Source organism: Triturus cristatus, chromosome 3_2, assembly GCF_964204655.1.
Source record: "Triturus cristatus chromosome 3_2, aTriCri1.1, whole genome shotgun sequence".
Lineage (NCBI taxonomy): Eukaryota > Metazoa > Chordata > Amphibia > Caudata > Salamandridae > Triturus > Triturus cristatus.
Window position 1 is genome coordinate 581,943,272 of NC_140584.1, and position 13,992 is coordinate 581,957,263.

The 13,992-nt window shown below is 49.1% G+C and overlaps 1 protein-coding gene across 5 annotated transcripts in view; it reads right to left on the bottom strand.

The window, feature by feature from the left end:
- MACF1 (microtubule actin crosslinking factor 1) overlaps nt 1-13,992 on the bottom strand; it is a 1,146,281-nt gene that overhangs the window by 424,071 nt on the left and 708,218 nt on the right. The gene's annotated exons all lie outside the window — the stretch shown is intronic.

The following is a 13,992-nucleotide window of genomic DNA, read 5'->3' on the forward strand; positions in this document are numbered from 1 at the left end:
CATAATCATTCAAAATAGATTTGTGTACGAGTTCCCACAGGAGCAATTCTACTTCAGTTTGTTTATTGATACAAATAGTGTATCACATGGTTAGAGGGCTGTCTGATTCAGAATGGCAGCCACATTTTTAGGTCTCGCTAGAGCCAGCGCATGCGCTGGACTGGTGAGACATTTAGTTAGTGGCTTTTCAAAGTGCTACCATGGCTGGCCTAGCACTTGCGTTTACGCGTGCGTGAACGCGCGCAACTGCCAGCTTTCAATGCTTTCAGGTTTGCCTTTTAGCACTTGCTTGTGTTGTGCTTCAATTCCCTCCTCCACCACAGATTGCGTCACCACTCACGTGTTTTCACAACTCCTGGGCTAAATGCTTTCAGTTTTGCCTTTCAATTCCCTCCCCCTCCCCCACCCCCACCCCCACCACAGATTGCATCAACACTTGCGTGTTTTCACAACTCCCGGGCTTAATGCTTTCAGTTTAGCCTTTTAGTGCGCGTGCGCGCAATTGTGGCCAAGCTTGTAAACTGTGACTAAACATTACTGTTAGGAAAGCACAAATATTGGCGTTATTTGGTATGCTGTCTTGTGATAGGTGGGAAGAAATGTTTGTTTGAAGAAATCCCCCAGAGGAAATTATGTCCAAGGTATTTGCATCTACCCCACCAAATCAGGCTCCCCCTTGTCGTTTGTCATGGTGCCTCATCCTCAGTTACACCTTTTATGATCTTTGTAGTCCCGTAATGGAGGACTCTGTCAAAGTTGCTCCGTTAAATAGTGTTTTCAATTTCATGTTACTGCTTTTGGTGCAGAGCTGCGTGACCGGCATTCGACCTTGCTTCCTGGAGGGGTGGGGGCTGCCCGCTATGTGTGTGTATGTCCTACATGCAGCGTTGTTGTGTGGTGGACGTTCTGGTGAACCGCTAGGATCTAAAATATAGTTCTTCCTTATTGCCAAGGTAACTGTATGCCACTGTGTCGAGTGCTGTGCCTCCTGGGATATGTCTTCCCCTATTTATATAATTACCAAAATATTAGTTGAAAAATATTGGGCAAGACATTATACAGCTAGAAGGCTCATTTGCTAATTCGAAACCATAATCACGTGGTCTGTCTAAATGTAGGTATCTATCTATTCGTACTCTAGTATTTATGCCGCTATTTACCGATGTCTTAAGAAATAGTCTATGCTCCTTAGGAACTCTACTTACTGGTGCCTTCGTATTCATGGCATCACTGGTGTTCTAGATTTTTTGCCACTACTCACAGGCGTCTTAGAAATGGTCTTTATTCACTGGTGATCTCGTGTTCACGGCATTACTTGTGTTCTCGATTATATTGTGGGGTCCTGATAAGGACAGCTGTGTGTTTGTGTCCTAATTTCGGGTGTGCTTTTAGGGACCAGGGGACGGTAGATATATTCATTCCTCCGTATGACCCAGTGCCGTACTTATGGCATTACTTGTGTTCTAGATATTGTGGGGGCATGCTTGGGCAGCTGATTTTCATGTCGTATTGTTTTTATTTTTTTATTTTTAGGGACATAAGGACAGTGGATATACTCAGTCATTCGTGTAATATTGTGCTTTAATATTAGACATTGTTTCTCTTTTTTTGTGGGGATCGGGTGTTACCCGCACACCGTCCCTCACTTAGAATAGGCACGCATTCTCCTATTTCACTACTAGTCCCATAATGCTTTGGGAGGGTTGGGTGATTGTGTGTGGTCCCATGATGCCTAACAACAAATCAAATCTCTCTTGTCCTTAAAATGAGAACCGCCTCTCTAAGTGATTGCTTGGCTTCTGCAAACCGTTGAGAATCCTGCCTGTCTGTTCAGATCGCTACATCGGAGAGATCGAGTCCTGAAACTCTGCACGCCGCTTGAGGCGTTCTCAAGTACCTGAAGCCCTTCACGCCGCTCGAGGCGTTATCGAGTCCTGAAACTCTGCACGCCGCTTGAGGCGTTCTCAAGTACCTGAAGCCCTTCACGCCGCTCGAGGCGTTATCGAGTCCTGAAACCCTACACGCCGCTTGAGGCGTTCTCAAGTACCTGAAGCCCTTCACGCCGCTCGAGGCGTTATCGAGTCCTGAAACCCTGCACGCCGCCTAAGGCGTTCTCGAGTCCTGAAGCCCTGCACGCCGCCTAAGGCGTTCACGAGTCAGGAAACCCTGCAAGCCGCTTGAGGCGTTCTCGCCATTTCTCTAGATACTCCTCGGAAAGAAACAAAGACATCTATATCCTGGTTGGACTCTATTTGGAAACCTGCCGCGTCTGGTAAGAGATTAATTTGCTCATCACACCGGAACATTATAGAAGCAGTGATTTATTTACTCACTCGTTCTGAGACTGCTCGTTGGCGAAAAAGAACGAGAAGACTTTAATTCGTCTTTATTTTCACCTCGGCGGTAAGCGGATGATTACTCGCCTGGTATATTCATTTCTTACTTTACTGCACTTCAAAGGAGCTAGTGACACTGAGAGTTTGGGAAAGCATTAAGGCAACTCTGAAGCGCTATTCTTCCATGCCAAGACGTGCTTTGTAAAACCTTTATTTTGACAACCCGGAACCGCCTGCATTTCATGCTGAGAACAGCATTCCTTTCGACTCAGCTTTTTCCTCGAACACAGCGCCTTGACCATTGTACAAGAGGGAACTATAATTTTGATATCCTGGAACTACAAAACTGAAGTTGCAGTTCAACAATTAAGCACTGACTTTCACATGGAAGACTACGCCTTTTCCCTTTTTGTTTATTGTTGGCGCTAGTCACATATATAATAGGTGAGTGGAGACCATACACAATCCTTCTATTTGCAAAACAAACATTGATAGCTATCCACTATATGAGACTTAAGTATATTTAATAGAATGTTCTTTTCTCTTTTACAGTATTGTGAGAAAGTGGCTCTGTATATACTGTTCCCTAATAGGTACAGGGTGTACAGAGTCCACAATCCCCCAGAGGCTGATAGAGGTCAAAGTTAGGTATGACCTTACTCTCAAAAGTGGTAGCTTGGTCGAGCAGTAAGGCAGTACCAGAGGACAGTGTAAAGCATTTATTGTACACACTCAGTCAGCAAATGGTTTCACACACTCAATAACTGAACTCTAGGCCAATGATTTGTATATATAAAATATATGCTTGTTTTATTTTTAGAACCACAAGGGGATAAAAATATACTTTCTCAGAATGAGAGGTTGAATATAAATACTTTTGTTTCAAGCAATAAATTTGTAAAACAGTCACAGTTGGTTGTAATAAACAATCCTATTTCCTAAACATAACAATGCATTGAGCTCAATGGTAAATTCAGGTTATTTGTAATAAATTACTTTTCAGATTACTTTTGGAATTCCAGGTCTGGATCCTAGAACCAGCCTGGGGTCAGTATTCAGAATCAAGTGAGGAAAGTCGACTTAATAACTGTGAGGATTTTTAGATAATATTTAGCTATTTCAAAAGTTAGCACTTAGAAAATATTTCACAGAAAACATTCAATGGATCTCTATGGCAAGAAATTCAAATTGCAGGTAGAGTACTTTATCGTTACTTTAGTAATCCAGGACTGGGTGCCTAGACCCAGGACTGGGGTCCTTATCAAAAGCAGGTAAGTAATTTCGTTTGCAGAAATGGTACGATTTTAAAAGAATATTTCAAATTTGCAAAGGTAGACACTTAGAAGAAATTTCACAGAAAAGCAGACAATGGTTTCCTATGGGAGAAAAATGAGTTAGAAGTAAGTATAGTTGTGAACACTTTTCAGAGTCAGGGCTGGGCACCAAGATCCAGCACTGGGAGCTCACCTAGGAGCAGGTGAGTAAATTCGTTTTTGTCACTTGGCTGATTTTTGGTGAATTTTTGCAGTTTTGAAAAGTTCACACTTAGAAGATTTTTGAAGAAAAAGCCAGTCAATGTTACCCTATGAGGAAAATGAAGTTAGCGGTTTAAGGGTAAGTACTCGACTGGTAATGTTGAAATTCCGGGCATGGACTCAGGGGTCCCCCAGTGTCAGGTAAGCACAGTTGGTTCACCCTCAGCGGTTTCAGGACGGCCGGGTGCAGAGAGAGTTGGGCCCAATGTTATCCTATGAGGGATAGGGGGGCCTTGGTTGGTGGCTGCTGTCTGGCAAGCCACGCGGCTGTGGGAGCTGGGCTCCTGGTCACTTACTCAGGGCAAGTGGGGAAGTAGGTTAGAGTAGAGAGGGCACTGCCAGGGCCACTCGGGCGGCTGGGTGCAGGGTGCTTTTGAGCCTTAGGGCGCTCAATGGAAATCAATGGGAATGTTCCGGTTTGGAAAGAGGCTGCAGGCTCGGGGACGAGGATGTTTCAGGTGCCACCACCACTTCGAGAGGTAAGTTGGGTAGTTGTAGGTTAGGTGGGTACCCCGGGATTGGGCACAGGGGGTCGCAGGGCGCCGGGTGCAGGGGTGCCTTTTGACGTCGGGAATCTTACCCTCTGGTTGATCGCGGTTGGGGTGGCACTTGGTTCTGAGGCTGCAGGCTTCTTCCGGGATGTCGAGGGGGGTCCTTGGGTGCCGGACTCGGGGTCACAGTCGCCGTGGGGTCGTCCTCAGGGTCTTTGTCCACTCCGGCACTGGCCAGGCTTGGCTGGTGCAGAGTGTGTTGGGTCCGCGGTCCCGGGCTGGTGCCAGGGATAGCAAGTAGGTTTCTTGAGTAGAGCCTCTACTCGTGGGAGTCCCAGGGGCTTAGAGCTAAAGGGTAGCCAGGTCCTCCGGGGTTGGTGAGGTTGCTGGCCACGTGGGATGCCGCGCTGGTGCAGGTTCGAGAGTCGACAGGCCGGTAGGGCTGGGGCCAAAGCAGTTGGTGTCTTCTTCTCTTTTTAGCAGCTGCAGGGCAGGTCTTTGTTCTTCTTGCTCTTCTTGTCGTTTTTCTATCTGGAATCTGGGGAAGGAAGGTTCAGGGGGCCCCTAAATACTAGATTTAGGGGCGTTACAGGTAGGTGAAGGCCAGGGACCAATGGGTCCTTGTCCTGGGGTGGGTACACCCCCTATCCTGCCTCTCTCCTGTGGGAGGGGGGCAGTAGCCTAATCCTGATAGGGTAGGGCCTCCCATCTTCAAGATGGCGAGAGCCCGGAGATGTGCTTCACCTCGCCTCCCCCACCTGAGGGGTGGGGTGGGCAGGCTGGCACATCCCCTGTCCTTGTATGGGGTTTCCGGCCAAGCTTCCCGCCAGAGTGGGGGGTTGCAGTGGCCTGGGGAAACTCCAACTGGCGGCATGCCTTTGAAGCTTCCCTTTGCTCATCCTGGGGGAGGAGATTTCTCACCTCACCCAGGATGTGCATTGTTGCAGGCCCGGGAGAGCAGGGGCTCTCCCACCCAGGGGTCCAGCAACGTGTCTGTTGTGTGGCAGCCTGGGCAGCCTCAGAGCAGACGTGGATTGCAAGTTAGCTGTAAGGGGGCATCTTCTAAGATGCCCTCTGGGGTGCTTAGTACATTAAATCCCACACTGGCATCAGTGTGGGTTCAATGTGCTGAGAAGTTTGATACCAAACTTCCCAGGCTTCAGTGTTGCCAGTATGGTGCTGTGGAGCTCGTGTTTGACAAGCTCTCAGCACCATGTATCCTTAAATGACAGCACTGCACTTACAGTGCCCAGGAATGGACCCGGGTACTGTAGGGGCACAGGGCTCCTGCTCCTGTGCCCACACCATAGGCGTAATGCACCCAGCTAGAGGGGTGGCTGGCATATGCCTTGGCAGTGTAGGTGATGGGCATGGTACACAGTGATGTGTGCCATGTCGACTCTTTGTTTTGTCCTGCACCCAGACACTCAGCCTGCAAGGGCAGTGTGTGTGTGTAAGGGTACAGGGCCTCTGAGGGTGGCACAATGAGTGCTGCAGCCCTTAGAGGCCTTCCCTGGTCACAAGGCCCTGGGTACCTAGGGTACCATTTACTAGGGGCTGACATGTGGCTAGGGTTTGCCAATTTGGAGTTTGTGTGGTTTAAGGAAGGAACATAGGCCCTGGGCACCTGATTGGCAGGAACCCAGGGTACACTCAATCGAAGTACATTCAGCAATTTAGCAAAAAGTGGGGGCATACCATGCAAGAAAGATGGCACTTTCTCACACAACCCCCCCCCAAACGAAAGGTGATGAGACTAACCTTGTCCTATGGAGTCTTCATTGTCTAAGTGGAAGAACCTGGAAAGTCCATCTGCATTGGCATGGGCAGTCCCTGGTCTGTGTTCCACTTCAAAGTCCATTCCCTGTAGGGAGATGGACCACCTCAGTAGTTTTGGATTTTCCCCTTTCATCTGCATTAGCCATCTGAGAGGTCTGTGGTCAGTTTGAACTAGGAAGTGAGTGCCAAACAAGTATGGCCTCAGCTTTTTCAGGGACCAAACCACAGCAAAGGCCTCCCTCTCAATGGCACTCCAACGCTGCTCTCTAGGGAGTAGTCTTCTGCTTATAAAAGCAACAGGTTGGTCTTGGCCTTCATCATTGGTCTGGGATAGGACCGCTCCTATCCCTAGCTCAGAGGCATCAGTCTGCACTATGAACTGCTTGGCATAATCTGGAGCTTTTAGAATTGGTGCTGAGCACATTGCTTCTTTTAGGGTGTCAAAAGCCTTTTGACAACTAACTGTCCAGTTAACTTTCTTGGGCATTTTCTTGGAGGTGAGTTCTGTGAGGGGGGTCACAATGGACCCATACCCCTTCACAAACCTCCTGTAGTACCCAGTCAAGCCAAGGAATGCCCTGACTTGGGTCTGGGTTGTTGGAGCTATCCAGTCCATGATGGCCTGGATTTTGGGTTGTAAGGGCTGTACCTGGCCTCCACCTACAAGGTGGCCCAAGTACACCACAGTGCCCTGCCCTATCTGGCATTTGGATGCCTTGATAGTGAGACCTGCACTCTGCAGAGCCTCTAAAACCTTCCCAAGGTGGATCAGGTGATCCTGCCAGGTGGAGCTAAAGACAGCAATATCATCAAGATAAGCTGCACTAAAGGACTCCAACCCAGCCAGGACATGGTTCACCAACCTCTGGAAGGTGGCAGGGGCATTCTTTAACCCAAAGGGCATCACAGTAAACTGATAATGCCCATCAGGGGTGGAGAATGCTGTCTTTTCTTTTGCTCCTGGGGCCATGCCAATCTGCCAGTACCCTGCAGTTAAGTCAAAGGTACTGAGAAATTTGGCAGCCCCCAATTTGTCTATCAGTTCATCTGCTCTTGGGATAGGGTGAGCATCTGTCTTGGTGACAGAGTTGAGCCCTCTATAGTCCACACAGAACCTCATCTCTCTCTTTTCACCCTGTTGATGAGGTTTGGGGACCAGAACCACTGGGCTAGCCCAGGGGCTCTCTGAAGGCTCAATGACCCCTAACTCCAGCATCTTGCTGACCTCAGCTTTGATGCTTTCCTTGACTTGATCTGACTGTCGATAGATTTTGTTCTTGACAGGTGCACTGTCACCAGTGTCCACATCATGGGTACACCAGCTTGTCAGACCAGGGGTCAGGGAAAAGAGGCTAGCATATTGTTGCAAGACTTGCTTGCAGTCAGTCTGCTGTTGGGCAGAGAGGGTGTCTGAGAAAATCACACCATCTACTGACCCATCTTTTGGGCTGTAGGATAGGAGGTCAGGGAGTGGCTCACTCTCTGCTTCCTGTTCTTCATCAGTCACCATCAGCATGGTGATGTCAGCCCTATCATTGTAGAGTTTAAGGCGGTTCACATGGATGACCCTTTTGGGTGTCCTGCTAGTGCCCAGGTCAACTAGATAGGTGACCTCACTCTTTCTCTCTAGGATAGGGTAAGGGCCACTCCATTTGTCTTGGAGAGCCCTTGGTGCCACTGGCTCCAAAACCCACACCTGTTGCCCTGGTTGAAATTCAACCAGTGCAGCTTTTTGGTCATACCAGTGCTTCTGGAGCTCCTGGCTGGCCTCAAGGTTCTTGGATGCTTTTTCCATATACTCAGCCATTCTGGACCTTAGGCCAAGCACATAGTCCACTATGTCCTGTTTGGGTTCTTGAAGAGGCCTCTCCCAGCCCTCCTTTACAAGACACAGTGGTCCCCTTACAGGATGACCAAACAGAAGTTCAAAGGGTGAGAAACCTACTCCCTTCTGTGGCACTTCCCTGTAGGCGAAAAGCAAGCATGGTAATAGGACATCCCACCTCCTTTTGAGTTTCTCAGGGAGTCCCATGATCATACCTTTCAATGTCTTGTTGAACCTCTCAACAAGGCCATTGGTTTGTGGGTGGTAGGGTGTAGTAAACTTGTACTGCACTCCACACTCTTTCCACATGTGTGTTAGGTAAGCAGACATGAAGTTGGAACCTCTGTCTGAAACCACCTCCTTAGGAAAACCCACCCTGGTGAAGACACCCAGGAGGGCCTTGGCTACTGCAGGAGCTGTAGTAGTCCTAAGTGGAATTGCTTCAGGGTACCTAGTAGCATGATCCACTACTACTAGAATGAATTTGTTCCCTGAGGCTGTGGGAGGTTCGAGTGGACCCACAATGTCCACGCCTACCCTTTCAAAGGGGACCCCCACCACTGGTAGTGGAATGAGGGGGGCCTTTGGGTGGCCACCTGTCTTGCCACTGGCCTGACAGGTAACACAGGAGCTGACAAACTCCTTCACCTTTTGGTGCATCTGGGGCCAGTAAAAGTGACTCACTAACCTTTCCCAAGTTTTGGATTGCCCCAGATGTCCAGCTAGGGGGATGTCATGAGCCAAAGTTAGGAGGAACTCTCTGTACTTCTGTGGCACTACCACCCTCCTGGTGGCTCCAGGAGTGGGGTCTCTTGCCTCAGCATACAGTAATCCCTCTTCCCAATAAGCTCTGTGGGTACCACTGACATCTCCCCTGGCTTCTGAAGCAGCTTGTTGTCTCAGGCTTTCAAGAGTGGGACAGTCTCGCTGACCCTGGCACAGCTCTTCCCTAGAGGGTCCCCCTGGGCCCAAGAGTTCAACCTGGTAAGGGTCAAGCTCCATGGACTCAGTTCCCTCAGAGGTATCTACATCCTCTCCAGGGGGAGAGGGGTTCTGAGTGTTGGGCTGTACAGAAGCTGGTCCCCCAGTCTTCTTGTCCTTCCTCTTGGTTGGTTGGGCCATTATTCCAGGCTCCAAACCTACTTTTTCACCCTTCCTCTTGCTCTGTGCTCTGGTTTGCACACACACCAATTCAGGGATGCCCAGCATGGCTGCATGGGCCTTTAACTCAACCTCAGCCCAGGCTGAGGTTTCCAGATCATTTCCAAGCAGACATGCAGCTGGCAACTTTGGAGAGACCACTACCTGTTTCAGGCCAGTAACCCCCCCCCAGCCTAATGTTACCATGGCCATGGGATGACTAGTGGTGACACTGTCAGCGTTGGTGACTGGGTAAGACTTCCCAATCAAGTATTGCTCAGGGGAAACCAGTGTGTCTTTCACCATAGTGACACTGGCACCTGTATCCCTCAGAGCTTCTACCCTAGTTCCATTCACCCAGGGGTACTGTAAGTATTTCTTCAAGTTGGGGGGCCACACAGCCACAGTGGCAAACTCCACTTCTCCCAAGGTGACTAAACTTGCTTCAGTGTGTTCCCAGATTTGCTCAGGGTACACCTCTGATCCCATTTGTATACTTGCTGCCCCAGGAGTGGCTGTACTGGGTGCCTTAGGGGCTTTGTTTTGGGGGCAAGATACAGTTAGGTGTCCCTGCTTCTTACAGGTATTACAAAAGGCCTTTAAGGGATCAAAGTTCTTCCCCCTATATGGTTGGGGCACATAGGGAGTAGTTTGGGTCCCACCCACCTGAACAGGTTTTTGGGGCCCTTTGGAAGACTCAGACTTTTTATCTTGGGGATTCTCACCACCTTTCCCCTGGGGAGGTTTTGTGACCACCTTCTTTTGGTCACCCCCAGTGGTTGTCTTGGTCACCCTAGTCTTGACCCAGTGGTCCGCCTTCTTTCCCAATTCTTGGGGAGAAATTAGACCTAGGTCTACCAAATGCTGATGCAACTTTTCATTTGTGCAGTTACTCAAAATATGTTCCTTCATGAATAAATTGTACAATCCAGTAAAATCCTGCACACCATGTCCAGCTAACCAACCATCCAGTGTCTTCACTGAGAAATCTACAAAATCAATCCAGGACTGGGTCTGGGTTTTGTGAGCCCCCCTGAACCTAATTCTATACTCCTCAGTGGTGAATCCAAATCCCTCAATCAGAGCTTTCTTCATGAGGTCATAGGATCCTGCTTCTGGCCCAGAGAGGGTCAGAAGCCTGTCCCTGCAGTTACCAGAGAACAGTTCCCACAGGAGTGCCCCCCAGAGAGGTTTCTTTACTTTCCTGATATCACAAGCCCTCTCAAAGGCTGTGAACCATTTGGTGATATCATCACCTTCCTCAAATTTAGGGACAATCCCTTTGGGGATTTTAAGGTCAGAAGTTTCCTCCCTATCCTTGTTTTTATTATTGCTGCCACCATTGATGGGTGCTAAACCCATCTCTCTCCTTTCCTTTTCTAGAGCCAGCAGCCTGGACTCTAGATCTATTCTTTTGGCCAGCCTCACAAGGCTGTCCTCTTCACTGGGGGGTCCCCCAGTGTTGTCTCTGGGACCAGAGCCACCTGTGTGGTCTCTAGGTGCCCAGATGCTATGTCTTGAGTTGGAGGGTATGGGTGCCATCTCCTCCCTAGGGAATAGTATGGGGAGGTTGCTGTCCTCCTCCCCTGTTTCCCTTTCCTCATCTGACTGGCCATCACCATGTTCAGATGGGTGGTCTTTAGCATACTCAGCCAGGAGCTCCTGGAGCCCTTGTTTGGATGGATGCTGACCCATTTGTAAATTTTTGAGTTTACATAAGGACCTCAATTCCTTGAAAGACAAGTGTAAGTAAGGTGTGAGGTCGAGCTCCTCCACCAGGTCCATGTTATTATTATCACTAATAGCTGGGTTTGTTTGAGACATTCTAACCTGACAGTTCTAACCCTCTACCCTGACTATAGTGACTTTTATTTTTCTAAAATTCTAATGGGACTTAAGCAAGGCCCTAGCAAGACTTTTAGTAATTTTGGAAAAACCAATCAGAATTCTAAAGGCAATTTTTAAGAGTTCTGTCGTGTGATCAGATGGTAACCAAGTAGTCCAACAAATGCAAGTTTGTATCCCACCGCTGATCCACCAATGTGAGAAAGTGGCTCTGTATATACTGTTCCCTAATAGGTACAGGGTGTACAGAGTCCACAATCCCCCAGAGGCTGATAGAGGTCAAAGTTAGGTATGACCTTACTCTCAAAAGTGGTAGCTTGGTCGAGCAGTAAGGCAGTACCAGAGGACAGTGTAAAGCATTTATTGTACACACTCAGTCAGCAAATGGTTTCACACACTCAATAACTGAACTCTAGGCCAATGATTTGTATATATAAAATATATGCTTGTTTTATTTTTAGAACCACAAGGGGATAAAAATATACTTTCTCAGAATGAGAGGTTGAATATAAATACTTTTGTTTCAAGCAATAAATTTGTAAAACAGTCACAGTTGGTTGTAATAAACAATCCTATTTCCTAAACATAACAATGCATTGAGCTCAATGGTAAATTCAGGTTATTTGTAATAAATTACTTTTCAGATTACTTTTGGAATTCCAGGTCTGGATCCTAGAACCAGCCTGGGGTCAGTATTCAGAATCAAGTGAGGAAAGTCGACTTAATAACTGTGAGGATTTTTAGATAATATTTAGCTATTTCAAAAGTTAGCACTTAGAAAATATTTCACAGAAAACATTCAATGGATCTCTATGGCAAGAAATTCAAATTGCAGGTAGAGTACTTTATCGTTACTTTAGTAATCCAGGACTGGGTGCCTAGACCCAGGACTGGGGTCCTTATCAAAAGCAGGTAAGTAATTTCGTTTGCAGAAATGGTACGATTTTAAAAGAATATTTCAAATTTGCAAAGGTAGACACTTAGAAGAAATTTCACAGAAAAGCAGACAATGGTTTCCTATGGGAGAAAAATGAGTTAGAAGTAAGTATAGTTGTGAACACTTTTCAGAGTCAGGGCTGGGCACCAAGATCCAGCACTGGGAGCTCACCTAGGAGCAGGTGAGTAAATTCGTTTTTGTCACTTGGCTGATTTTTGGTGAATTTTTGCAGTTTTGAAAAGTTCACACTTAGAAGATTTTTGAAGAAAAAGCCAGTCAATGTTACCCTATGAGGAAAATGAAGTTAGCGGTTTAAGGGTAAGTACTCGACTGGTAATGTTGAAATTCCGGGCATGGACTCAGGGGTCCCCCAGTGTCAGGTAAGCACAGTTGGTTCACCCTCAGCGGTTTCAGGACGGCCGGGTGCAGAGAGAGTTGGGCCCAATGTTATCCTATGAGGGATAGGGGGGCCTTGGTTGGTGGCTGCTGTCTGGCAAGCCACGCGGCTGTGGGAGCTGGGCTCCTGGTCACTTACTCAGGGCAAGTGGGGAAGTAGGTTAGAGTAGAGAGGGCACTGCCAGGGCCACTCGGGCGGCTGGGTGCAGGGTGCTTTTGAGCCTTAGGGCGCTCAATGGAAATCAATGGGAATGTTCCGGTTTGGAAAGAGGCTGCAGGCTCGGGGACGAGGATGTTTCAGGTGCCACCACCACTTCGAGAGGTAAGTTGGGTAGTTGTAGGTTAGGTGGGTACCCCGGGATTGGGCACAGGGGGTCGCAGGGCGCCGGGTGCAGGGGTGCCTTTTGACGTCGGGAATCTTACCCTCTGGTTGATCGCGGTTGGGGTGGCACTTGGTTCTGAGGCTGCAGGCTTCTTCCGGGATGTCGAGGGGGGTCCTTGGGTGCCGGACTCGGGGTCACAGTCGCCGTGGGGTCGTCCTCAGGGTCTTTGTCCACTCCGGCACTGGCCAGGCTTGGCTGGTGCAGAGTGTGTTGGGTCCGCGGTCCCGGGCTGGTGCCAGGGATAGCAAGTAGGTTTCTTGAGTAGAGCCTCTACTCGTGGGAGTCCCAGGGGCTTAGAGCTAAAGGGTAGCCAGGTCCTCCGGGGTTGGTGAGGTTGCTGGCCACGTGGGATGCCGCGCTGGTGCAGGTTCGAGAGTCGACAGGCCGGTAGGGCTGGGGCCAAAGCAGTTGGTGTCTTCTTCTCTTTTTAGCAGCTGCAGGGCAGGTCTTTGTTCTTCTTGCTCTTCTTGTCGTTTTTCTATCTGGAATCTGGGGAAGGAAGGTTCAGGGGGCCCCTAAATACTAGATTTAGGGGCGTTACAGGTAGGTGAAGGCCAGGGACCAATGGGTCCTTGTCCTGGGGTGGGTACACCCCCTATCCTGCCTCTCTCCTGTGGGAGGGGGGCAGTAGCCTAATCCTGATAGGGTAGGGCCTCCCATCTTCAAGATGGCGAGAGCCCGGAGATGTGCTTCACCTCGCCTCCCCCACCTGAGGGGTGGGGTGGGCAGGCTGGCACATCCCCTGTCCTTGTATGGGGTTTCCGGCCAAGCTTCCCGCCAGAGTGGGGGGTTGCAGTGGCCTGGGGAAACTCCAACTGGCGGCATGCCTTTGAAGCTTCCCTTTGCTCATCCTGGGGGAGGAGATTTCTCACCTCACCCAGGATGTGCATTGTTGCAGGCCCGGGAGAGCAGGGGCTCTCCCACCCAGGGGTCCAGCAACGTGTCTGTTGTGTGGCAGCCTGGGCAGCCTCAGAGCAGACGTGGATTGCAAGTTAGCTGTAAGGGGGCATCTTCTAAGATGCCCTCTGGGGTGCTTAGTACATTAAATCCCACACTGGCATCAGTGTGGGTTCAATGTGCTGAGAAGTTTGATACCAAACTTCCCAGGCTTCAGTGTTGCCAGTATGGTGCTGTGGAGCTCGTGTTTGACAAGCTCTCAGCACCATGTATCCTTAAATGACAGCACTGCACTTACAGTGCCCAGGAATGGACCCGGGTACTGTAGGGGCACAGGGCTCCTGCTCCTGTGCCCACACCATAGGCGTAATGCACCCAGCTAGAGGGGTGGCTGGCATATGCCTTGGCAGTGTAGGTGATGGGCATGG